We start from the raw sequence: 27,478 nt of genomic DNA, 5'->3' as shown, positions 1-27,478 counted from the left end.
ATTGTTGTGAAGCTATCTGTACTGCACTCCTCGCGAGAAAAGACTTAATATTCTGTCTCACTTGTGGTTTGTTTGCTGTTGCTCTTCTCTTGAAATTTGTTCGGTCAGCGAAAAAACCTAACAGTAATTGGGGGCTCGTTCCGGGGTCTCGACACACCTGGCGGTTCCAGCGGACTCTTCGACGCAGGCGAAAATCCTCGGCCGAGGTAAACAAAAGCCCTTTGACGGGACTGTCTCGATCAGTCCGGCTGGACACCGGGAGGGTTGACGAGGCTATCCGAGGAGGAGAATCAGCAGACCGTGAGTAGGAATATTAATTCTACTAAAAAGAAATGGATGAGCGGTGACAAGAGGTCACCTAATGAATGAGCAGTGACGAGGTCACTTACAACGAGCAGTGACAAGAAGTCACTTAAAGACCTTGAGAATTCTAGACCCTATCAAGTGCAATCAGAAACAGTCAGAATTGTATCTATAATAAAAACCGCACTCTGGCGGTCAACATCATCTTGAGTTCAAGTCAACATGAAATTGGGGACTCGCCAGAACGCGCCGTGTTGTGTTGAGCTGGTTAGGGCAGTGGTCCCCAACCACCGGGCCGCGGACCGGTACCGGTCCGTGGGTCACTTGGTACCGGGCCGCCAAGCCGCACAGAATTTTTTTTTATCGACGATCAATTAATTCAGGTCAAGACACTTGTTTCCATATGTGCCTTGGGGGGGGCGCTAGGAATTCACTGGGGAGCCAAAGGGGGCGCCAGCCTGCAAAAGTTTGGGAACCACTGCTCTAAATCATACAATTGAGTAAAATAAAACATACATTTTGATTTTCATTCAAATTGCTAAGATTCTTGTGATAAACAATGAGAGAATGATTGAAAGGAAACTACAAGGAACTACAACTAAGCTAGTTGTGGAAGCAGTCCAATTGCCACGAAAAATAGCTATATGCACGTGTGCAGGGCACACATGAGACTGATAAGGTGCCAAGAGGTAACAAGCTTGCGGACGGAACCGCATAGCTGTAGTGCAAAAGACGCTTCAAATTTTGTACACACAAGAAGCAGATTAAATTACTGAAACGTTTTTAAAGATGTGCAGCGACAAAGTCCATAGACTGAAATTCGATTATGGACGAAAAGAGGGGCAAGAGTGGAGAATGGTATCTATAAATGACCAGAAGACTGACCTATCCTACAAAAAGCCTATATAAATGGGCAGCAATATTGAGCCATGGTGTGTGTCACATGGCTCAAGAGGAGGGATAGTGGGGCAGTTCATTCAGCTTTATACAACATATGGATTTGATTCATATTCAAAACATTTATAAAACAAAATTTTTGTGGAGTTTGTTTAACATGTGCTAAACACAATCCACAGGGTTATAATGCCTGGTCATAATAGATGCATTCTCAAAATGGTTTGAATTGGCTTCAACAAAAACACTGAATGCCTTAACAGTGGAAAAAAAAACGTTATGTAAAGAAATAATACCGAGATATGGGATTTCGGAAATTAATTCTCATGACAGGACTGGTATAAAGTGTGAAAATGTGCATGGAAAAAAGTGGAAGATCATGGACAAAATGTTTACACCTGGTCAAACTGTACATAAATATTACAAGTACTGTGGGTTTAACCCCGTATGAAAAATTGTTTGGGCGACAATATAGATTACCATGTTTCAAAACCAAGTGGGATACTAAGGATGATTCAAATTTGGCATTTACATTTTATATTTATAATTAATATTTTAAAGGCAAAAAGAACAAAGCACGTTCTCATTAAGAGCATTGAAAACGAAACACTGGTGTTCTTCCAAGGGGGAAGGGCCACATTGAATATTGATAATTACATCAACTGCCATTAAAATAGCAGAAAGGTCAGTTGAGGTGGTCCTAGCAAATTACAAAAGGGTAATTTCTTTTGAGGTAACGTTCAATCGGAAAAAGTGACCCAAAGGAAGCCTCAGAAATGCCGGGAACAAGAAAATGGAACAATGACGTTATTGCATGTAAGGTGGCTATCTTTGTTGCCATTTTGTTAACTTCAGCAATATGGTATTTGTGGGAACTAAGTCATAATGAGTAGGGGAGAGATGAGTGAACAACTTATATTGATCACTCCCAAAAAACAATGCTGCATTGTAGCAATTTAAAAGATCAATTTGACTTTTGCAGGATGATCTGCTGTGTCGGATCTGGACTGCAATGAAAATATGATGTTTATATGTGTACTTTGTCAACAACCGCTGTAGATGTTAAAGAATGGGATGATTATATCTAAAACGAATGTGGATAATTTGTTTCAGGTAACTATAAGAGTTGCTGAAAAACGAAACAATTGATTGCTAATGGCAAAACAAGCTGCAAAGACAGAAACAAAAAGTGAATATGTCATATGTATGGATTTGCGACCGATTCTTTATGTTGTATCGTTGCCATTGACCAAAGATTGTGTGACATCTGTCACATCTACTGATTGTGAAATGTGTGACAGAGCATTCTATATAGTAATATCCATTGAAAAAAGAAAAAAGAAGCCATTGCTTTCAGAGAATGTAGTCAAGCTAAATTGTATATGTATCAACATGCCAAGATCTGGGAAAAAGCTGGAAAAACAAACAAACAAAATGTCTTTAAATTTGAGAGTCGACGATGATCTGACTGAAATTGATGCAATCAGAGTCCCCAGAGGAGTTACTGATTAATAAGAATTAATTGACCAAATTGTAGCAGGATGGGAGTCTTCCATTTGCTGGTGGTGTACGATGAACAAAAACGTCGACATGATAAATTACAACCATTGCAACATGCAGAAATTGGGCAAACGGACACAAGCGGGACTTGAGGCAGTGCACGGACAGCTAGCCACGCCTTCCCTAATGTCAATCCAGAACCGCAATGCTCTTGTTATGTTGTCGTCTGAGAAAGGAAGGGTCTGCGCAATGTTCAGAGAACAATGCTGCACCTTCATCCAGAACGACACCGCCCCTGATGGGAGCCTGACGAAGGCGATTGCAAGCTTGCAATCCCTCAAAACGAGGATGAAAGAGCACAACAAGTGGATGACTGCTTTTGGGAAGTATAAAGCCCTTGTGTCCTCAATTACTGCTATACTCACCTTGTGTGGTTGTTGTTGTATTCCATGTCTCCGTGCTCTGTTTAATCGTCTCATCACTACAGCAATATCGCCCATGGAAGACAAGATGGCCGGGGTATGCCTAATGTCTGAACGCCAGCATGTTGATGATAACGATGATGATGATGGAATTTTTGCACTTGGGTTTACAGACTTCTTCCCAGATCTGGGTGTTTCCGAATGATAATATCGCAACGTTTATCCTTTCTTGGTGTAAACTTATTTGTGCTCATACTTGTGATCCTACGGCTGAAAATCTTTTTGAAGTGGCCACTTTTAGGTGATAAGATGGTCTCTGAGAACTTATGATAAAGAGGAGGGAATTGTTAGAAAAATGTATATATATATATATGTTATCATGCGTTCTCTAATCAATGCTTTACCGCAATATTACTGCAATATATGCTTGCTGTTTGGCCTTGCTGTTTTTATGATGTACCACAGAAGAGAAAAGTTACGGCTGGGTCAGGAGAGAGGTTACAGCTGGGTCAGACAGGACCAGCTGACAACTCAGCAAAAAGAAGACATCTACCGAGACAGTTCCTTTTTAACAAAGACCACTTTGTTAAACAACATGCCTCATTGCTGTCTTGCACCTCAGATGAACCTACAAGTGACCATCATTGTCAGGGTTTTCCAAACTATCTTGATCGTAAGATTATGTCGGAATGTATGTATCCAGTAATAAATAACCTAGCTTGTCCCATTCTACACAATGTCGTAAAGCATCCCTTGCTATGTTTTGACTAGAGGTCAAAGGTTTTCTTCTCTATCCAGGCCACTCAAATTCCTCTTCCCACATGTTCTTATCAGTATGTAAACACCTAGTGATTTCTTCCTTACGAGGCAAAGCCCACATGCGTTCCCCCTCCTCTTTTAGGGGCTTTTGTCTCACGATTTGTGGGTAGGGCAAATCCCAATAAAAAGAGCGGGAGTGCATACAGATATTTAGTGTAGTGAGATTGTTGTGAAGCTATCTGTACTGCACTCCTCGCGAGAAAAGACTTAATATTCTGTCTCACTTGTGGTTTGTTTGCTGTTGCTCTTCTCTTGAAATTTGTTCGGTCAGCGAAAAAACCTAACACATGTTCAGATTTGACGGGTAATCCCGACTGTCGCCACCAAAAGCCTGTCAGAATATGAATGACACCAGAGTAGTGAGCACGCAGTCATCGACACAGGCGGCACAAGTCTTAGAGGTAGCAAATGACTGCTCTCGTATGTGTTGGTGGTGAGTCAAATCTCAAGCTTAGTGAGTCGCATATCCGACAGAGGCCTTTTCATCAGTAATTGTAATTTATGGCAGTTTTTGATGATGAAGTAGAGGAGCTTTTTCCAAAGCACTTACTCAGCTTCACTGCTGGAAAGAACCGTTTGAATATAGTTTGTAATGTTCAGAGTACACTTTTCATTTATATAACAAATTTTCACTGTGTGTGGGAGAAATGCTTCAAGGCACTGCGCAATAATGTGTACATAATACAATATTAAGCATATTGACACTGTTCGGTTATCCATATTTATGCCTCACAATTTGTTCAAATATGATTTTCAGTGTGCAATATTGTGCATAAATATTATGCATATCAAGTTTTTTTTTTTTTTATGACGTGCACCCAGAGTGTATTTTATTACTATGTCATCACTGTCAATATTACACTTCTCCTTTTGCATAAATTTTTCTAGTGGGCTCTCCTGCGTCGCTGTTCATGGTTTGGCGACAAAAGGTTCGGCGAATGAATGAATCATTAGTTGTACAAATTTGATTTAACTTCATTTGCATGTCTCCAAATAACTCAAAATGGTGTGCATCATGTAGTACTTGTACAATCCCAGAGCTATTTCTGAACTTTTTTAAATTTATTCCTTTCTGTTTTAGTTAAAAATTTTGCAAAGCTTTAAGACTTGTATCGACTTATTTTTTATCCCTAAATCTTTCTGTCTCTCTTCAAAAATTCAACAAAAACTGAAGGGCATAGTATTACATAGTAGTTACTATAGTCGGTATGTATTCTTAGAATTAATCGGCCAATTAATTGGTGATCTTTTTTTATTGTTTTTTTAAATGTAGGCACTGGCGTGAAAAAAATCATATTGGTCGGGCCCTACACAAAACACCCAGGGCAACAACATGGCAAACAAGGTGGGGCTGCCATGTCATCCACCATGGCACCTGTGCCGCGAGTTTCAGCCTTCCGCTTTATAAGTTAGTAGCAAACTTTTTTTGTCCTTGTTATCACTTCAGAGTTGATAAAAGATGTTTTCGCTTTTGTTTTCTGTACTTAGCTTGATTGACAGACTTTTTATAATTCGGTTGTAGCAAAGAAGAGGCATTATTTTACGCTTCCCTTCATTGTACCAAAGCAGCAAGTCTTTTCTTGAATGTTGAAATGGCAGAAAAGGTACAGAATGACAAGTCTTTTATTATTGAAGTTAACATCCGTTGAGTTCTGTTAGTCAACAAGAAGGCAAAAAAATTATAACAGATCTGCGAATGGCTTTTGATGGTGTTTAATTATAAATGTTGTCATTTGGGATTTTGACTATACTGCTACAAAAATGCACTACTAATTACTCCTTTACAGAGTCTTGCTTTATAGTATTACCTCAGCTACAAACATCATGTTCAGTGTTCTTACTGCAAAATAATTTTTTTGGCATTATGATTCAACCCTCCATTCATGACTAACCTATTCAAGTTGTTTCGGAACTCTTTTATCAAAATGCAATGCAGATTTGGGGTGTAAGCTCCAAAATATTTACAATACAGTATGAGAACCTTTTTCCCAACTCTTTTCAAGGGAAAGTAAAGATAAGTGTGTACAACCTGTGGTCAGAATTAACCAATCCCATTTAAACTCGTGTTAAATGGGAATCAGCACACACATGCCACAATTTAAGTGTCTTTAATTAACATAACTTGAATAAATGGAATGAACATTTATATGGAATACAGATATTCCAATTTTTTTTTTTTTTGCCTTTCTCTTTCTCAATTCAATTTGGAACTATTCATACAATATTTCTCTCCACCTCGTGTACCGGTCCATCATCTAAAACATGATGATGTGACCAAAATGCTTCACTTGAAATTCGGACCCAAAAATTCAAACCTGGTTTCATTGTATCATAAAACATTTTGCCACATACTTTGGTAGACTTTGACATTTCTGTTAACGCACGAGCATATACATAGTGCTTGTATATGAGGATAGACTGTACATCAGTGCATTGCAATGCATCAGTCTGCTCCATGGTAATAGGACACTGCAAAGCCAAACTCTGCAGCTCATTATATGGAGCGCAGAATTATCTGTCTTTGACTGCACTTCACAGCAAGACCGGTTTCTGATGAGCTTAATTGCAGCATACAGAATAGCTCTCTTTGTAGATTCCAATTCTTGATTCATAATATTCCTGTGTTTCCCAGTCATGCAAACAAGCAAAAAACGGGCTCTTCCATATTGGACCAGCTGACAATTTCTTCAAGCACACGCAGATTTGATGAATCCGTGCAAATATTTAGGACATGTATTGTATAGCTTCTCTTGCCAATGAGCCCCCAGCCAGAAAACTCTCAATCTGGTAGGGAAACGGATGAGTAAGGAGACATACTGCGTGAGTGTCAGTATTTGCACTGACAGGATTGCATCCTGATTTCAGTTGGAAACAGACAAATTCAGACTTTCCTTTCAAGTCCTTAAGAAGAAGGCTTTTCTTCCTGCTGTATTCTGGCCTATTGCCTTTTTGGTCGCAAACTGTGATTATTACGCAGAGCAAGTAGGATATTGCAATAATGTTGACAATGGTTTGTCAATAGGCAAAACATCAAAATGTTAATATTATATTTGAAGGAGAAATATCATGCAAAATCCCCTTTTTTAGCATTTGTATACATTTTATTATGCACTTGGAGACTCCAGGATTATAGAAAAGTTGTATTTAGTCCCTCCACGTTCTGCAGAGATACTTTTATAATCCGTTTGGGGGATTCTTTTTTGATCCGTTCAATTTCATCCATTCCTACTACGTATTTTGAGCAATTATGCCATAGTTTTTGCAGCGGGAGTGCCAAACAAGGTCATCTGTGCGGCCAAACGTTTTTGCAAATTCGCCATTTTTATTTCTCGCAAGTTTGTGAACAGTGATAACACACCATTGTGATACGTTCATCTGAAATCGTGGTTCTGCAGGTTCATTGTCCTCACTGTCCTCTCGCTCCAGTCTAAACACGGCATTCTGATTATGATTGAATTAGTGGAATATAAATTAAGAAGCAAAAATTAACCAATTCTTATTGGGGGGACGTCCATTTTGTCATTTGCTGTCGACTGAAAATGACATCACAGTTGCCAGGTCTCAGGTGACAATCATTCACAGCTCAACTTCAGAAAACTCATTAAAAGTACTTATTTTTTGCTCCCTTTTAAAATCTCAAGAAATTTTGCTTCCTTCCAATCCACCATCTGCCTATTTTATGTCTGCTTGCTGCCTGATTCAAACACAGACTTGAGACATTTCCAGATGGAAGAATGTTTTTCTCTGACTGATGTAACAACAACCACTTATGGGAAATCTTATTTGAATAAATGAGCCACTTCTGTTAGGGTTTATTTGAAGGTTTTTAGGGAAACATAATTCATATTACATTATTCATTTCAATCTATGATTGGAGCATTTGGAACACTGGTCAGTCAATGTTCTTCCTCCACGATTGATACTATGGCTCATTTTCTCATTCACTCATTTTTTATGGCTGGCTCCAGGAGGGGAATGACAACAGCTGCAACATGTTTCATTATCATGCAGGTGTTTCAGAAATAATAAGATTAAATAATATTTAAAATAATTCACATTTTACATGTAAACATACAGTACAGAGAATTCATCTGAGCATTTCATTTTTCCATCTTCCATCAAAACTTAAATTGCTTTCAGTTGTGCAAGAGCTTGTAGATAAAACCTGATTTGACAGTGTTCCGGAGGTCTTGAGCACATTTTGATATTAAATAAGGACGTAAAATGCACTTGAAAGTTTGCAATCTCAAGATGTTTGAAGTGAGCATTGTTAATACCACGATTTTTTTTTTCGAATTCAAGGACGCAAAACATGTTTTCTGGTTGACTGAACGCCATAACTGGATCTGAAAAAAAATAGTCTCTTTCTTCATTTTGTTACAATAATACGGAAAATGTGCAAGTGCAAACACTACAATGTTTTATCAGCTGACAATTAGAACAGATTTGTGAAATCAATGAAGCGACCTGAGACAGCTATGGTGTCTTGTGAATTCAAAAGTCAGTACAGTTGAGTCATTGTGTTGTGTGTTGCAAAAGTAAAGAGACCACATTTACAAAAAACATCCCATGCTTGGGTTTATCCATGTTCATGTGCACAGGCAGGAACATCTGACTATTTACCTCTCACAATGCAGTAGCATAATAGCAAGGTGATAATTGGCTGCCAACTTGTCTAATTTTGCATGACTGGCAGGTCCTTCATTTACTTTTTGGCCGTCACAACAATTTTGTCATTTCTTTGGCCCAAACGTGGCAGTCAAATCACTGGTGCTGTCCTCTTGCCAGACAGCAGTCTTTAGTGATATTCAAGCCCGTTTGGCTTCAAGTTGTGTCATCCTTTTCCAGTCCCCAAAGAATCAAATTTGATAAGAAAATGAGCCATCCCAGACATATTTTCATCTGCAAAGCAAACACACAAAAGCTGCCAGAAAGCTGATAATCACCATCCAGGACGGAAGGGAAAAGAAGAATAGTCAGGTGACTATAGCCGGAAATCTTCTTGTCCCAAACAGCCAAAAGACATTCAGATTAACAGAATGCTCGATTTCTAGTTACAAGCTGTCATTCGACCAATAGTTTGGTTTGAGTTGAATGTGGCGTTTAAGGCGCAACATTTCATCACAGGTGAAAGCACAATTGCTGCCTATGTCAAATCAGCTTTGCTCCGATTCTTGCACAAGCAGTGGCGCTCAATCATGCGGCGTACATGTCCCTTGAGTCCACATTTAATTTCAATCGGTGTTCCAAGCTGAGCCCACTGCCACCTTCCTCTCTGTTTGTCGCATGGATCTCAATGTTACTGGGTCACTGAGATGACGCATTGCCTCTGGGAGACCCGCAGCACCACGCTTGGACTCGTCATCAAGCCCTTCAGCTTTAGTTGCAAACATTGCACAACATATATCTGTCATCCTCTGTTTGGATCTTTGCTCTCTCTACAGATAGCATTGTTTAGCTCTATACTCAAACACATTGGTTGTGTTGGTTGAGGATTTTGAAGTGAAACTAAAAACCTATCTTGGGTATTTCTTTTGTTTCACAGCCAATGTGAGTGAAGTTTGTGTTGAAAACTTACAAGAGACCTTTATAAGTTTGATTTGATATTGGCAAACAATTTTCCAGATTGGGCCAGGCATAGTTTCTCAGAAATGATTTTCTCAGCGTGACATAAACCACAATCAATGACTTGGCCTCAGAGAAATGAAAATGAAAAGTCTAGTATGTTTGATACTTTGGATATCTTCGGTGTCGTGGGACATTCACAGAACATTGAAAAGCACATTTTCACTTGTGGATGACAACAGTGGTGGACCTTTATTACCAAGTGTGAGGTTAAAAAAAACTTCAGGTTCAACAAATTAAAAAACTTCAGGTTCAACAAATTTACCAGAGGGTGAGATTGAACATTCCAATTAGATTTCAACATTTCAGCTTTGTTGAACCCTCTTGCCACTTTCCACTCAGCATTTAATAATATTGCACCAATAATAAAAAGTGATGAACTGTTAATTTGTTGACACATTTCAGCAATTCTCTAAATATATTTACTAGAAATGATCAACTCAATTCCACAGACCTAATGAATAATAGGAAATTAATTCAAAGAAAACGCAACGTTGGGCCACTTAAAGTGAGTTTGTAAAGACCTTTTCCCTCAAAGACCGCAAGGCCAAACCTGCACTTTATCGAATACATTAATTAAATCAAATTGCTTAACCGAGGACTGGCACCAGAGTGAACCTGCGCTCTAAAGCTGTTTACAACTCTGTGTCCAAGTGCGGATTGGCACGTCAATAGCGTACGTCTCCCCTGTGACTACTCGCAGAAAGATTTGAACCCATTGCCAGCCTGTTCAAAAAGCCAAGTCTTTAAAATCGGAGCCACTGCTGCCCATCGAATGACGCATTTTAAGAGCTGAATCTTTTCCTCTGGTGAAGCTCAGGATTATAGCTGGGACTGGAGTATCCTGTCGTACTATACACGAGAGAGATTGACTGTTAATCGCTGGACTGGCCTTGAATTACGAATTGATCCCACACCAGCTCCAAAGAAGTCATAAGTCATGTTAGAGTTCCTTGCAGTATAAAGCTTCATAGAGCACAATGAGCTTCAGAATTTGGAGCTGAGTTGAATGAATTTCACAAGATGATTAATTAAAAAAAAAAGAATCAAAAGGTCATGCAATTGAAGGAATGATAGCCATGGTGGAAAAACAGGCGGTAAGGAAGTCATTACTCAAGGTTTACTGTGGTTTACTTCTGAATAAATGGTTGATGGGTGATTACATTAGACTGAAGTAACAATGGTGCACAAATGCAAGATAAAGAAGCAGCAACAAGATAAACACAGTGCTGCCTCGCCACAGCTTGCACAAGACTGGGTATTAAGGTCACCGCCTCTGGGGCCATTTTTAAGAGTGCTTGAGTCAAATCCATTTGAATAAACCCACATGAGAGAAGCACACCAATGTAAACTTACTGAATAAGGCTTGACATATAACAATACACAGTGGACGCTTTCTTGACATGGAGACCCCAGTATATGGACCACTACTGACAGAGATGCAATTCTCCAAATCACACGCAAGTGCACAAAGTAAAGTGTGCAAAGATATTTGTTCTTCTTGACGGTATTGGCTCTATTTTCATAGCAGGTGTAAACCCTGCGTGGTCTGTGATGTGTTGTATCTCAGCATGGAGGCCACTTACATCCAGGTAGAGTCATTTCACAGATTGCCACACGCCGGCGGATCGGAAAGACGGAGGGGTGCGCGACTCTGGGAGTGGTCACAAGCACCTTCTAAATACTTGTTACACATAATAAATGTAACTTTTATAACGCAAAATGAAGAAAAAATAACAGACAGAACTTGGCCTAATAACTACGTTAAAGATTTTAAGTTACAAGCCCACTCCCACCCACAAATGGTTCCTTTTCTTCTAAATATTTGTGAGACTTAACTCTCACTGCCTTTAACAAATGAATTCGTAAGACAAAATTCTAGCATCACCTGCCTTTGACGAACGTCAATTTTTTTTAAAAAATGGGATGTGTGGGCCATCTTTTCTGGAGTTTTCAAGGTTGAAGGTAACTTTTCCCCACCATTTGATGGCTACACCACAGGAGATGAGTGATTAGCCAACGTGAAAACAGGAAAATAAAATAAAGGTGTGGGGCACCGAAGACAAGAGAGCCATATTGTAGAAAAGAGTAGAAAAGTTTCATTTTTGACTCATCAGTCCACAAAATGTTTCTCCAAAGTCTTAAGGATCATCAAATCTTGAGGATTATCAAGTCTTCAAGTCGTCAAGGATCATCAAGAAGCAATTGAATGTTTTGCAAGGCGTAAAAATGGCACAGTATATGTTAAAAAGAAGATGATGGCTACAGTAAAGCATACATCCCTATTATAAATTTCCATTAGTAAATACATTTGGAACATCATTACTAGGAGTGCATAGATGTTCACTAATGCACAGTTTTGCCTCACTCACTACTAACACAGTTGGACTACCAATCTGCACAAATGTCAGAGAAAAATCCCCCCAAAACGCCTTGGGCAAATTGATTATAGTTGAATGCCGTATGAATATGATAAAATATTATCAACCAACTTCTCCAGAATGTTTGAGAAATACTGTAAAACAGAACTGGGGTACTGAATAAACTACATTTCTACTATTATTTCACACCACTCAAGCTCGATATTGCATCCACCCTTGCAATCAGTTGATCATCAATAGCAGGGAACATCCTAGCCACCGGATTATCGATCCTTTAGGAGAACATTTCAAATCACTCATGAAGCTTCAATTTGTGAGACGCCTTTCTCAGCAGAACATCCACATTAACAAAGATCACTTCATCTAAATGGCTCTTTGATAGGGAAATAAATTTTACCAATCCAACAATAAGCATGCACAAGAGTTAGTGCTTTAGAGCCCCTTCAGCTTCATGGGAGAAGCAGAGAAATTGCATAAACACAATCCACGCAAAACGATTCAAAGCTGCTTGTCTCAAAGCCCGAAAACAATTACAAAAACAGTGGTTAAGCTTGTTTTTTGAGCTTTTGAAGTGCCGAGGCACTAATTTGTGTCATTATATTGCTCTACGTTTATTATTTTGTTCAAAGGGAGCCTAACGGCCATCGTTATGCATTTGTTTAGTCCAGTAGTATTAAACCTCCTTCAGCTAATAAAAATCGAAAGAGCATGTCTCTTGAGCATGTGCTTGTAAAGTGCATTATGGTTGCTGAGTTAGTATTTGAAAAATACCCATCAGGCTCAAATTTAACAATTTTGAATGGCTCATTATACAAGCATTCTGGAAGTAGTTGCACTCACGAAGCCTCAGAAGGTTATAGCGGTTGAAAATCATTGTCGTTGAGGCGTTGAACTCAGACCAAGGCACATATGACTTTTTTCTGGAGTATCTTAAGCGTTTTGAAAAGACCTTGACTTGTACCTGTAAATCGAATCTTAAGAAACCACAACACCCAAGGAAAAACAACCAATTATAGAAGGAAAGCGTAAATCTGGAGACGTCAGATGTTATGTCATTTAATTTTGCTCACAGGCACACACATGCAGCCGACACAATGAGACAATAATCTGTTACCAATTGGACTTCAAGTACTTTGCTTAAAGTATGAGAAATAAAAAAATTCCATCTCTTGTTTAAAAAAAATGGGCATAATCGATTGTATATTCCACAAAAATAAAACCTCAAAATCTGATCAATAAGTCATGCAACCAGCGTACCAGCCGTGGCTAACATTGTCTCATTTACAATGCTAACTTGGTATTGCTAACGCTGCTATTTTGTTGAAGCTGATTGTGCTCTGTGACTATTTATCATGACTATGCACTTTCTTAATCGCATACACATGAATTTCCATGATTGAAAATCACGCTTGCGCATGTTAGTGAGGGAATGGTTATGCTGTGAAAAATGTCAGTCTGCAGTTAAACTGTACAAGCTCAAGTCTACCACGTTTTGGGATGAGTACACAAACTCAAGAGTATGTATTGAATGCTGATGCAATGTCAGTGGAGGTGACTATCGAGTAAAAGTCAGTGGGAAACAAAAACGTAACTACAGCTGTGTTATCATTTACAGCGGTGACAAGGGAAATAAATAAATCAAATCTCAATCCAGCATTAATTAATACAATATGAAGAGCCAAAGACATCTCAAAACACAATATACCTGATTATTCACGAGAAAACAATGGATCCCACAGAAGGGAGATGCTCTGGTTACAGCATCAAACTGTATTATAAAATACTATGAATATTTTATCAAAATAAACCAGGAGACAGCTTGAAAATGATATTTCAAAACTCCATCAAAATAAAAACACAGCAACATTGTGCAACAACTGTGACACATTGAATTTCGAATGACACACACATAAAAAAACATACAGTGGTGACTCAACTTACTACTTTTTTCACTCACTTCAGACCATATACCAATATTAAATATTTATCCTCTGCGACAAAAAACTACGACTGCTGCGCTGAGAAGCCGACACATCAGCTGAGACTCCAGTACAATGTGTTAGAGAATGTTTTATAGTGCCTCTAAACGGCCAAGATGCACTCACCATAAAGCAACAGTACAACTGACGGAGAGAAATATGACAAAAAACAGAGTAATTCATTTTAATTGGAAATTATATGTGAATGTCATTAGTGGTGTGCCTTTATTAAGTACAACAACATAGAGTGCTATTTTCCTCGATTAAAAACAGATTTGACTTTTGATGGGAGGCTGGCACAGATTAATGTCTTTTTCATTCATTTCAAAGGAGAAAGATGATTTGGGAGATGTTTTGAGCAACGAGTGATCAAAGAACAAATGAAACTCTGATTTCAAGGCACCACTGTACTTCATTGAAACTTTTGCAGGACTCCATTCTTTATGTCATTAAAATAGTAACGAAGTAGGTACATTTTCATACTGAAATAGAGGGTCTAAATTAGAATGTTGGTGTTTGACAAAGGATTGTTAACCTTTTTTGTTTGGGAACTTAACAGGAGGTGAAATGTTAGTAATTGTTGGAATTTAAAGTAAGAGAGAAAGTGGGACTTTAGGCAGTGTAATTAGAGCGAATGTGAGCAGAAACACACTTTGAACCTCGTGTCAATGTGGGTCGAGTTGAAGAAGCATGCGCTTGTTTGTGCACAAAACTACATTTCACTCTTGCGGTGTGTTCTAAGGCCAGAAACAAAGAGGGCAAAGACATTTTTGATGGGGGAGGGCAAGACAAAATTACGTACAGTAAGGTCTCAAATATTAGAGCATCTCCACTCGTACGAGTAGGCATGGATAATTAATAATTGTATTCGAATTTACGGACTCCGATCAGATGCCAGGTGACAAGCTCTTAAGAGAATGTGTATGGATTCTGTCCATGTAAATGAAATTATACCTGGTGTTCATTTGAATCTTCTATGAATGTTTTCATGGCACCCCGCAAATGTGTGTGTACATACTGTATCTAAGGGTATCAATCATTCAGCTGCTCTGTGTCATGGGCTCTTTGACCAAAAGAGCTGGAAAGAGAAGTAACCGTAGTCATTCTTTAATCAGTCATTTCAAAGTTAATGACTTTTGAGGGCTTTCTCTGCATAATACATGTTTGAGGGTTTGGATGTTATTATAATTTCATGTGAATGCATCTGATGAGGTTCTTCATTGCGCACAGTCACTCAAAATGGAGTAAATACTAGCTTATTAATACTGCCAGACTGAAAAATAACCCACATTCACTAGATGAGTCATTTCCCTCCCAGTAGAGAGGAGCTACATTTTTCTTTCTCCAAAATTCATACTTGTCAACTATCTTACTTAAAGTTCAGGAAGTGTTACATTTACACACTATTAACTCTTTGTTTTCTCCTCCATTCAAAAACTGTTTTATTAGGTTGTCTTTCAGGGATGGCAGTATATCGGGGCTAGGGTAGGCTAAAGCCTCTTCAGAAATCTGTATAACCCCTCAAGCATTTCATTTGATATTCTAAAATATATGTATTGATGATTTACTCAGCCCCCTTATGTATCGGCCCTCAGGAGAGAAGTAATACTGTAGCTGTCTTTGAGCGTAATTGGTTGGATGCTGCTCCATTTATATATGCCTTTACGGGAAAACATCAGCATAAATGATTCATCGACTTCAAACAACTTTCATTACATTCGCGTACAGTGTAAAACATGTCGAGTTGTCCAACCACTATTTATAGTAGATATGCAGTCTTATTGTCTTGAGTGTGCAGGAACAAGCAGAGTTTTACAAAAGCTTAGCATTTAATTGGCGTCAAACTAAATCTTTTTGGTTTGTATATTTTGTTTTTACTGTGAAATCTCCGACTTTCGACAGTTCTGACAGTCTTAATTTTTTACCACAGTGACTTTCCAGCCAACTGTGGAACCGTTACAGACGATGTGATTGAGAGCAATTTTATTCAGGGCAGGTACCAGGAGAGAAGCAGGAGGCTCCGCCCACCAATTATCACATGATAACCGGAGGACAGAAAAAAACAAAACAAAAAAAGAGACAGGCTAGTGAGGAATTTATTTGACTGATGTCCAGTGTGATTAAGACTAATCCAGCATTTTACTCATTCTGTCTCTCATGTATGAGGCGCACAAGCTTGCGCAGTAAAGCTGTCACGTCTCCTAAGTTTTACGCCTTTTTGTGTACCGCACTTCCACGCACATCTACACTCTTCTATATATGATTTTCGCATTTTATTTATGTTGGGGGTTTTTTCTAATTGAAATGCATGAAGTTTGTTTTTAATGGCCGACGGCAATGAAGCAAACCGATTAATTGAATGTTCCTACCCTTTCAGTCGGATTTGTTAATTACATGCATGGTTTTGTGAATGTGTCTGTGTGTGAGCATGTGTGCCTGAATGTCATCCATAATGCATTTAGAACATGGGGATAACTGACATTGGGAAAATATGGATGCCTGCCATCCAGAATGTCTTGCCTAAGGGTCTATCCATGCTCATCCCTAAAATGTTAACAACTGCTTTATCCACAGTCCAATTCACTTTGCACATAGTGAGGGTTCAGCAATGTTTCACAGGTGTTTAGCATGCCTAATATGCAGTACTGTTATGAAACATAAGACGAGTTTAATGCAGCCTGAATAACATCTTCGTAGACCACACACAGAAGTTTGGCTGAGGGCTCTAAATCACCCAGATTTACAATTACTGTATGTCCCTGGTGTTGCACAATTGCTCTTGGCAGTTGTTACTCCATGTTGTTCATGTATATTTCAGTTTCTCATTTCTGATAAATTGTTAAAAGGGAAATTTGTAATTCCATCCCAAAAAACACTTTGGGTAATTTCTGTCAATGATAGTGCTAGTCGTACATGGGGGAAATTAACTAAAAAAAACGGTGTGGTCCTTGTGCTTTTAATTTGATTTTTTTTAAAGAAATCGGAAACAGAAAGTATCCTTCGTTTATCCCCCACTCATGAACACACTCATGAGAAGCACACCAGCCTTAGCCTTGCATGTCAGACTTGTCTTACCTTGGGCTTTGGGAGTTTTGCTAAGTCTAAGATTGCCTTTTTCAACAACACGGCAGATAACGATCAAACAGAGTGAAGAGATCTCAGGCAGCTGAGTGTAGGTATGTTAAGGTTAAGGATATGCGTTGTGTTTGATCTATTGATCACAACTCACGTTCATGATCAGATGTCATTACGAATGGCTCAAGAATCGCTCAAGAACGTAAGTCTGATGTGCGGCTTTATAGAAATTTTGCTAGCACCTTTTGCACTGCCAACTCCCCCTTTGAACACCTCGACATTCTTGTGATCATCTTGTTTTGTTACCAAGGCATTTCCATAACATTTAATCTGTTAACAAAATAAACACTACAAAAATAAGTGAGACCGGATTAAATTCATGCCGCAAGTGCAACTCAGTACGAGAACACACACAGTCCAGTACGTGAAAATGGCAGCTGCCAGCATGTCTTAGTGCTGGAATTCCATCGATATTTTTAAACCAGACCAAAAGAAAACTGGATAGCTGGGGGTGTGATATGGCTGTCTCACAAGGTAGCAGTATTAAGATTGCTTACACACTGTTCTCCCCTCTGATTTGATTGTTGTGTATCTATCTCCATGTGTGTTCTTCTTTTGTCACTTTATGTGGTATCGCTTCGGTAGAACTAAGCTGGAACAACACCGACCAGAGCCTAAAGGTCTTAACATGACTTAGAGACAAACTGACTCATATAATAATGACGCTAATGAGTTTTATCAGTATCCCACATTGTCGTCATTTTGTGTTATGTACGTATGAGCTTGTTTGAGTATGAAACATTAACCAGTGGCGGCTGCTGGTCATTCAAGGAGAGAAAGCTCCATTTTTTTCTGCCCTATATCATAAATGTGTTCATTGATTTATATGACGATTCTACTCAGTCGACAACATTCATGTGCAGTTTAGTTTAGCTGACTTTTGGGTAAGGTACATTTCAGACAAAGCATTTACATAAAATATTCAGGACATGATGAAAAAGAGCACAGAAGGGGCAGGATGAAGCAGAAGCTTATAGACGTGCGCACATCATGCAGTTACAGCACAGGTGTCTAAACTTGCTCCATCAAGAAATGCTTATTAACATGAAAAAGAAAAATACCACATGCCGAAGAAATTCAGATAAGATTTCTTCTTTCTTGCAGTCCAGCTGCCAGCTACTCAGTCTTTGAAGCCATAACACAAATTGCTAAGACCCCTGCAGCTAAATATTGTTTCATTAGAGGATATGCAAAAAATACTAGTTTTTAAATTCCTGTGTATTAGCAGCACCTTTTAAGTCATCATCAAGGCTGCTAGCTGTGTGACTAACCATCTGGGAATGTGAAAGTAATCAAGATTGAAGAGAGGAACAACGCTAGTCGTTTTTAACAAAGTCACTATGGATTGGTAAAGTCTCTGGATTAGTTTAGAACGACAGAATAAAAATAGTGGAGGTTTATACTACAAGACCAATGATTCTCTTATTCACGGTCAAAGAACAGACCGATTATCCAAACATCATGCAGAAGCCAAGTGTCTGGGCCAGCTCACTGCCCCATACTTCCTCAGAAACGGGGAGCATGTCATGGGCGATATAAGGCCCACTATTTATCCAATGACCATTCAGTTTCAGCAATTGGAATAACCCACTAAGCTTCTTAATCGAGCCATTAGAAACTGTCTCCGACTGTAATAAAGTGGCGTGGCACTGTAGAGGAAAGGATTTTGTCTCAGTAATCTGTAATAAGTATATCATTCTGAGCAAAAGATGATAGTTTTCCAGTGCATATGTACTCAATGAAATCACAGCACATATTTTGCCATACATATATTTCTCTGTGGGGGGGGGGGGGTAATTTGAGGGGAATTTAAATTCCCTTGCAGTAAAACAAACAGAAATACCTTTATTCTTTCAACACCTCTAATAGTTTGCATGACTTTGCATTTGCACTGTATGCTCCTACAGGTGCTAACTTGTGAACAGCTCTATTTTTAACCTTCTTTTTCCTCACTCGAACATTTTGTTGTCCGCATAGATCCCATACCAGTGAGCTCAGTGTGAATATTGCTCAACGTGCCACTTATGTCATCACTTAATTTGCATGCCCATATTTTATGAGTAGTATTAGATAAGTTTGGTGGTTAGATGTGATGGAAACCTGACCTGGTAAGGGCTGAGGATGCCACAATCAAAGTAAGATAGGTAAAGCTGGATTAGTCACAGGGAAACCTGCCTTTGGCATCCCCTCAAGATACAAATTGTAGAGCTGCCCGCTGAAAGAATGAAATTGAGAAAAGTAATGAAATGAGAATTTGAATCATGCTCCACACAAGCGCTCGCCGCAGAGCTATTTGTGAATGCTCTAATCCTCTTAAATACGGTCGGTCCATGAAATTTTTTCAAAATTGCTCGGGTCTCATTCATTTAAGAGAAGAGACACCTTGACATTGAGCTGCTGGCTCAACAAATAAAACTGTGTCGTGCAACATTTTACACCAATCAGCCCTCATTCTGCTTTGATGAACTTAAAAGACTGAGACCTAGAATTAATGTGGAGTGACTTTAATTGCATGTTTGTGCTGAGTACACAAACACTGAGGGGAGTCAAAAGAGAGGTACATGCATTAGTGATTCGTTCTTGTTATGGCCAGTAAGTTCCATAAAAAAATGCTTTTCTTATGCATGAATAAATATTTTAACATCAAACCAATAAACACAAGTTTCATGCGCAATTGGATAGCGGAGTTTGCAGTGCATCCCTGTTTTCAACAGAAAGAGACTGATATAGAACATGTTTACTGTTCAGCAGTCAAGGTTGAATGGATACAGTAACCGTGACAGGGTCAATCATGCAAGCAATCCTAATTTGCTGGTGTCAGGCTGAAACCTCGTATGCCACAATCGGTATATTTAATATTTTTTCAGAAGGGAATGTTTTGCCCAATTCATCTGTCAAAACTAAATGTTTTTTCACAAAATGTTCTTATAACTTCTGCATAGTGTGTAGAAATAGTGTGTTTAGAATTTACTCCCACTCCGACACCCCCCACTTCTTTCAAAATAAAATGGTTGCGTCCTACACGCCATTAAATAGAGCCCAGCATCACGTAACTGATCCCCTGTGTGAATTTGTTTGTGCAGACATCCTGGCTGCATAATCGGCAGTAGGCCAAGGATTCTTAATGGAGAGTCGTGAAAATAAGTTAACATTCCGGCCAAGTGAATTCACATTTCACTTTGATGAAAAGGCCATAATTAGATACATGTGCACACTGGACAGGTTGGATATTAAAGATCCCTAACAAGTGCCAGGAGTGCTTTAACAACTATGGCTATAACAGATGGGGAGAACTACAATGGTGAGTTTTCGTCTTCTGATTTTACTGTCTTCCATATTTTAAAAAATGCTTGATACCTCACAAGTGAAACGTTTGGTATTTATATATAGTTTCATAGTATTCATCGTGCAAGTGTACGTAGTGTATCAGTAGCTTTTGGTACCACAATAAATTTTCACAGATAAAAATATTAACGTCAGGTATCTGCGGCATCAGCACCTCGGACAGTTCTGTTTCTCTCTTCCTGCCCCTCCCGTCCTGTTATGCAGTGATCAGCACTGATTGGCCCGCACCTTCTGTTCATCACCACACAACGTTAACTCCTATGTAAACCCTGAACTTCTGTCACTCCTGGCTGGTTCGTCTGCTTAGACGCATGCCTGCCTGCCACCTGTTCCTGATCTGGTCTGGTCCCTGATTCCTGTTTGCCTGATTCACTGTGTAGCGAAACGCCCACTTGCTTCTTGCTTTGCTTTGTGCTTTGCTGGATTCGACCACATGCCTGACTACAAACTTGCCATTCCCTTGTCTCCCTCCACGACACACGACGCTTGCTCGCTGACCGGCTCGTCTGCTTTCTCTTTGCACCTTCCCTGCTGGAGTTACAGTTTCCCTTCTTCCCTGTTTGTTAAATAAAAGTTTGTGTTACACATGGTTGCCCTGCCTCGCCCGTGGTAATTAAGGCTACAATATCAGCTTCAATTTAAGTTGCACTATTACATGTTAGGCAGGCTGGGCCAAGCTGCAAGGTTTAATCAAAACTGAATGTAAGATATCATATTAATTGTCTTTGTATTTGTCCGTGCACTAAAAAATATATTTGCTGTAAGGTAATGATGGTTATAAAAGAGCAGCTCCTTGCTAGTGCAATATGCTGCTTTTTACATATGATTCGATTAGTTAATTGCAACTGTTATCGGTGACTTATTCAACTAGCAAAAAATCGTTTGTGGCAGACAGGTGACAGGTGTTACTGCATTAGCCTACACAGATTGGGTTAGTGCTCAACAAGTTATTCACGTGACCTGCATAAAATGTGCCAGGGAGTGCAGAAAATGAGATCGGAATTAAAAGTGTGTGTGCTTGTGTGGGTGTCTATGTGTGTGTTGGTATAATCTCTGCACCCTGCTCAACTGAACCTCCTGTTACCCCCTTGCCAACCCCAGGTAAAAGTGTTTAGAGCTGCCACTGACCACGTTGATGCTACAAAGACCATCATTTTAAAAGGACACGACCATAATGACAAATGTGTCTCAAAATACAACCAGTGACCTCTACTAATAAAATACATTGTTAGAAATGTTTTAAAAAAAATCCTTTTAAAAAATATTTTAAAAATGTTGTTTACAATTTAATTTGATACACAATGGGCCATGTTTTGTAGGATGATGATAATATGATATGGTTGCTGCCCCACCATATTACATCACTACCCGAAATACATTGTGTTGAAAACAACAATGGCACATATATGCAAATAAGGTTTCTACAAAATGTATTAAACTGGATATTATTTTCAAAATGTTATCTTGTAGTTATGTTACAAACCTCATTAATCATTTTGAGCAAACATGTCATCTCATTTAGCGCTCCTTTTAATTATGTACTTCCACACACAGATTGAGAAGCCTCATCCAAACTTTGACTTGGATCAGATGAAGTCATTTCATCTACTGTACATACCTAACTGACATTCCACCAACAGCCACGGTGGAAATGCAAATCTAATCAAGATTTATAGATTAAAATCCTACCACGGTGAAAAAAGGTAAATATTTCTGATTTGAGGATTTTTATTTCCTACTTGAGTCCTGTGACTGAAAGATGATATCTGGTAAACGTAGTGTGCACTGCTTCTCACCTATATCAGATCAGCATCCCCCATGACGCTGAGGTGAAAAGTGAAATAAAATCGGATGGAAATCTAGTTGTTGAATTGCGTAACTGCACACAAGATTAATTGCACGTGTCTATAGCTTCCTCCTCTCTTTGAAACAAGATAAACACAGCATAAACACAGCAAGCGCCGTAATAGGGAGCAAGGGAAGTTGTTTTAACTGGAGGAAACACGACCATCAGAGAGCCAGAAAACAAAAGCAAATACACAGTGATTTGATAAAGCTTCATTGAAGCTACAATGTACGGTGCTTCTCCTTGAACTTCTCCATTAACTTTTTTATTTATGACCCTGGTCTGACATGCCACTGCAAAGCATCCTGTCTCCCACACAGATGTGGAAACCGTTGCCAGCGCCTTTGTACCGTCACTCTACTTTAGGTTGCATAAATGCAACACAAAGACACGTGCAATAGAAGTGCAATGGGAGCGTGCCGATGTAGACTTGCTAAATGAATTGTGCCACCATCAATTATTACTCCATTATCACTTGATTGATTTTTCCACAAAAGAACAGCAAAAAAAAAATAATGGCAAGCAATGCTTTCAAATTGTTTTTTGTAACTCACTATTCATCATCTATCCATCTATCCACTGATGTGTGTGTGTATATTTGTATATACATTTATATATTCCCAAATCAGAATCCTTGACCAACCAATAGCAACAATTCCATCCATCATTTGAATCTAATGAGGAACCGCCGATCGTGCCGCAAAGCAGCTTAGGAGCATGTGTGTGTTTTCCATTGATGCATTCAAACTACGCATGTACGTACACATGCAGTTGTTTATAGGGATATAATAATTGCATTTCTTGTGCCCCCATAAAGACTGGTGATGGCCACCCTTTGGAGTAAACTCACTTTGGTCACTCGTTTCTTCAATTTTGTTTTAGGGGTTTAATTTGTTTTTTTGTTTGTTTTTTTGTCAAGACCCAATGCTTGCAGCCACAGGTGAAGTTGGGAACCTATTTCGAAAAGTTAATTGAGAAAGAGTAAAACAGACCGAGCAGAATCTGCATCACTGCAGACGCTGCAAGAAAATGGATCTTTTGGGGCAGAATCTCGTCCCTGATCTGGAAAGGGCACTCCACCCTATCCCGACAGACCCTATCCATGACCGAAATATTATTTCTAGCAGTAATTGTATGAAGAAAGTTTTTTTTTTTGTCTATCCTCAGAACTTGCCAAGGGCTCATTTTTAAATGTATGCAATTTGAGCCAATGTCTTCTCTTGGGGGACATTCTACTTAGGTCTTGCTTCTTGTGTGTTTGACTCATTTGTAGTTCCCTTCCAGGCAAATAATTCTGAAGCCTCTTTTCTGTGCTGTGAAATATGTTATGGAGTCCAGCTAAAACCTTATAAGGAGGGTGTTTTATGACCTTTATTACGGCAATAGAGAATCCATCTGCCAACCCCAAGTTAATAAATACCACACATCCTTTTAAACTGGCGGTATGGCTGACTAAGGTTTTGTTTTTCATGAAGAATGTTGGACATGGGCTTCCATCATTATACTGCAGCTTGTAAAACAATTGTGTATCTGTTCCTCAACCTATATTGTTAATTATCGTTTCAAAATAATGACAGACTGATGCTCTCTGACTGGTGCTGTCATTCCAATTGTGTCTGTATGTTTGTACACAAGCTGTTTTGAACCCGTGTAATCTTTGGTCTTCAGTGGAATCAAATTAGCACTAGAGTTTTGTGAACAACAGTGCTTTTGTGTTTGTTTCATGTCAGTTGAAATAATGGCCAGCACTGATACTTACTCAAAGAATGCCAAAACAAAACTTCATATTCACACACATGCCGTGCAAAGCCACGTGAAAGTTCAGGTTTCAAAAGCAAACGTCATTTTAAGTTTGTCCCTATTTTTAGGAAGTCAGTCTCAATTACAAGCAGAATAGCAGTCGCACGGAGACGTTGTTGTCTCTTGATTACCGCATTAAAGGACGTGCAGGCTGAAAGCAACTTTTCACTTGGAATCACAATTACGTTGAACATCCATGCCACATTTCCAAATAGCTGTCACCTCGCCAGTTATGCTGTGCAATGCTCACAATGGGACATGCTGTCCTTCCAATTCCACGACAAGTTTAATCAACATCACTTGAGGGAGCATAATAACTCATTATGTAAATCCTCTGGAACATGTCACAAAGTTGCTGAGGCACAGTGAGGCAAAAGCATTGAGTATAATTACAAGAATTAAATGGTTTTAAGCACATCAGCCATTAATTAGGAGAAGAGGCTTTGTGAAATCCATAAAGACTGAAGCAGACCCAAAAGGCAAACATTCTCTTGATAGGGTTAAACAGCCACTTTGCGATACTTGACTAAAATCAAAGTTGATTAAAGGGAGAAAGAATTATGTGCCTACCTTAGTGAGAGGGTGTGCTGCCTAGGGATCATTGGTGTTTCATGGCGAGAGCCAATGCATCAAACCTTCAACCTTGTGTAAAGGAAGCAGATGAGAAGATCTGTGGGCTCAATGTGTAAAGCCACTGGGCCGAGTGGACTGTGTACAGAGCCACAGAATCCACTCGCGGTCAGCAAGCAGCAGTGGCAGCCCTACGGCTGCGCTCGGATCGGCGAGAGGCGGTGGAACGAGGGAGACGGGCTGCTGCTGCTCTCTCTCCTCGACCCCGCAGCTCACTGTGACTCTGACGAGCTCTGCTGCTTGCTCTGCTTTCCCCCTCTCTACTTAAAGCTCTTGTACACACATAGATGCTCCTCTCACTCTCTTTCTCTCTTCCCACTCTGTCTCTCTTTCTGGCAATCACATGCACACACCCGTCCCCAATCTCACTGAGGGTGGTTTCCCCACAATGCAGATTGTCTTTCAATTGAGTCAACTATCGAGTTTATCGATGAAGAGAAATGCTTATCATATTCTCGCCTTTCATATGGGAAATCTCAAGGATAGGACAAAGGGATGACATGGTGGAGATGCAGGATGATGACAAAATTCCCACCTTACTCACATAAGGGTTCGTGCAGGGTGGGTGAGGGTGACACGGGTGACACGGCTTTGCTTTGAAGTGTAAGAGAAATGTCATGCTTAATGTTAGCTAGTGAGCCCAGATAGTTGCCAGTGGCAAAGGCACGCTTGTGTGTGTTTCTACATTCTCATGTGCCATGTTCAATTCAAATGCAATTTTTTGAAAACTCCAGAGGACTGGAATGAGAGCGTAATTCATAAGAGAAAACCGAAACAAAAGACTTGATTCTTAGTCTTAGTTGCTCCTATGTTGCAAGGAGGGAAGTGAACGATCGTGTGACCTTTAAGGGTAAAATTAATTTGTGGAGCTCAGTGGTAGAACATAAGCAGCAAGTCATGTCTTTGAATGCACAATTCTCTGCTTTCGAGGAGGGCTTCATAAATTAACTTATTCACTGCTGCTGTTTTCAAAGACTTCCCCATATTAATAACCAGCTGCATTTTGACTGGTCTTTCATGACCCAAACAATATTGTGTCCTGAATGTACCAAATTGAATTCTGTGAAAACAAACAAAAGTCCCAAACAATACTGTATTATAAAAATATCAAGACCCAAACAATATTGTGTCCTAAACCTACCAAATTGAATTGAAAACAAAAAAAAGTGGAAAAAAAGTGGATACAGTATGAGTCGAGAAGTTATTGCAACACACTACATTCAAGAAAAATCATGGATGAATCATTAGAGTAAGCTGCATTGAGAAAAACAAAGGTAAAGAAAGTGTTCAGAATTAAAATCAATCAGACCATATCTTAAAACTTATAATACAATATCATGGATGTAACATATTTGATATTATTTGATTTAAAGTCAGGAAAGTCCAAATTATTACAATGTGTCACATATAGTTCTCATAACGTCAACCTTTTATTGATTCCGCTTTTAGTTCCATCCCTCGAGTCTTTATGTTATTCCCCATGCTGTGCAACAGACAGACAAAACCTATCTATTCGTTATTTTTATTATTTATTCTTATTTATTTATGCACAGTTTGGGAATAATGTCGACATGGGCGGAGAAACTCAAGTAGAAGTGGTATTATGTAAATTAGCTACAATGTTACGTAACAACTGAGCACTATCAAAAATGTCTCACTCACAGGCACATATTTGCATATTTCACTAAAGAATATGTTTACTTTCATACTTGATGGATGAGCATTGACCCCAGAGATCCAATTAATTGCATATAATCAATTTAAAAAATCCCTACAATTTCCAATAAACCTTCAAATGTAATCAATCAAATGGACATACATTTGTGTAGCTCAAGAATCCTGAACATTTTGAAGTCCTCTAGTAAGAATTCAATAAAATCATATCACATTTAAGCAGACCTTTTTGTTCTACTCTCGCTCTCTGGACAGTCAACGTACGTGAGAAACATGATAAATCAAATCTTCCTTTTAATTTTCTCTCTGCCTGCTATTGTGTGATATCCTCTACTTTGCCTGCACCATCTGCTCCTGTCTTGGTTGGATAGCTTTCTGCTTGTATGAATACATCGGTGCCCAAAAGAAGGCCACGTTTTTTAAGGGACTAGAGATTTATTCATTCATTCATTTATTTATTTATTTAGAGATTTTTTTTAAAGATTTATTTTCAATTCTGAGATTTACTTTGATATTTTTTAGAGAGCAATTTAGAGATTGAGAGAATTATTTTGAGAAATAGAGATTCATTTATGTATTTCTTTATTTCAAGATTTATTTAGTGATTTTTTTTATTTCGAGATGTATTTATTGACTTAGACATTCTTTACTGATTTAGAGATTTACAGAAATCTCGTTGCCTGTACCTTGTTTGTGTAAATTATTTTTGATTATTACTCATAGCAGATAATTTATGACTAAAGGTCATTTAAGCATCTTTTTATTTCAAAAATGTGTATCAAACCTTGACACTCATCAGGAACTTAGAAGTAGTTCTCATTTCATAAAAGGTTGCTGACCCCCTGCTATAAAGTATTTTTTCTATTCAATTCCATTTTCCCCTGAAGAAATAATGTGCTGTCATCTCCTTTGGCAAAATTGGTGTATATTTTATCATCAATGTAAAATCACGTCTTCCAAATGGTGGAGTTATTAAGTACCTTAAGAAGAATAGAATCTGCCAAGCTAGTTTGTTCGGTCAATCGATTTTGTTCATGGCTAATTTACTGTTTGCAGTGAGAGGCAGCCATTAAGTGTGAGTGAAGAAAATGCAGGTTCATCACGAGGGCATAACCATCATTTACA

The 27,478-nt window shown here is 38.9% G+C and overlaps 1 protein-coding gene across 1 annotated transcript in view; it reads right to left on the bottom strand.

Moving 5' to 3' along the window:
- opn7b (opsin 7, group member b) overlaps window positions 1-24,924 on the bottom strand; it is a 39,280-nt gene extending 14,356 nt beyond the window's left edge. The window contains exon 1 of the mRNA XM_037244373.1: window positions 24,620-24,924. The gene's annotated coding sequence lies outside the window, so the exon portion shown is untranslated. The remainder of the gene's footprint in view (window positions 1-24,619) is intronic.
- Between the last annotated feature and the right edge of the window lie 2,554 nt (window positions 24,925-27,478).

The sequence above is a fragment of the Syngnathus acus genome, chromosome 2 (assembly GCF_901709675.1).
Source record: "Syngnathus acus chromosome 2, fSynAcu1.2, whole genome shotgun sequence".
Classification (NCBI taxonomy): Eukaryota; Metazoa; Chordata; class Actinopteri; order Syngnathiformes; family Syngnathidae; genus Syngnathus; species Syngnathus acus.
The sequence above is the reverse complement of the archived record's forward strand: the minus strand, read 5'-3'. Positions and strand labels throughout refer to the sequence as shown.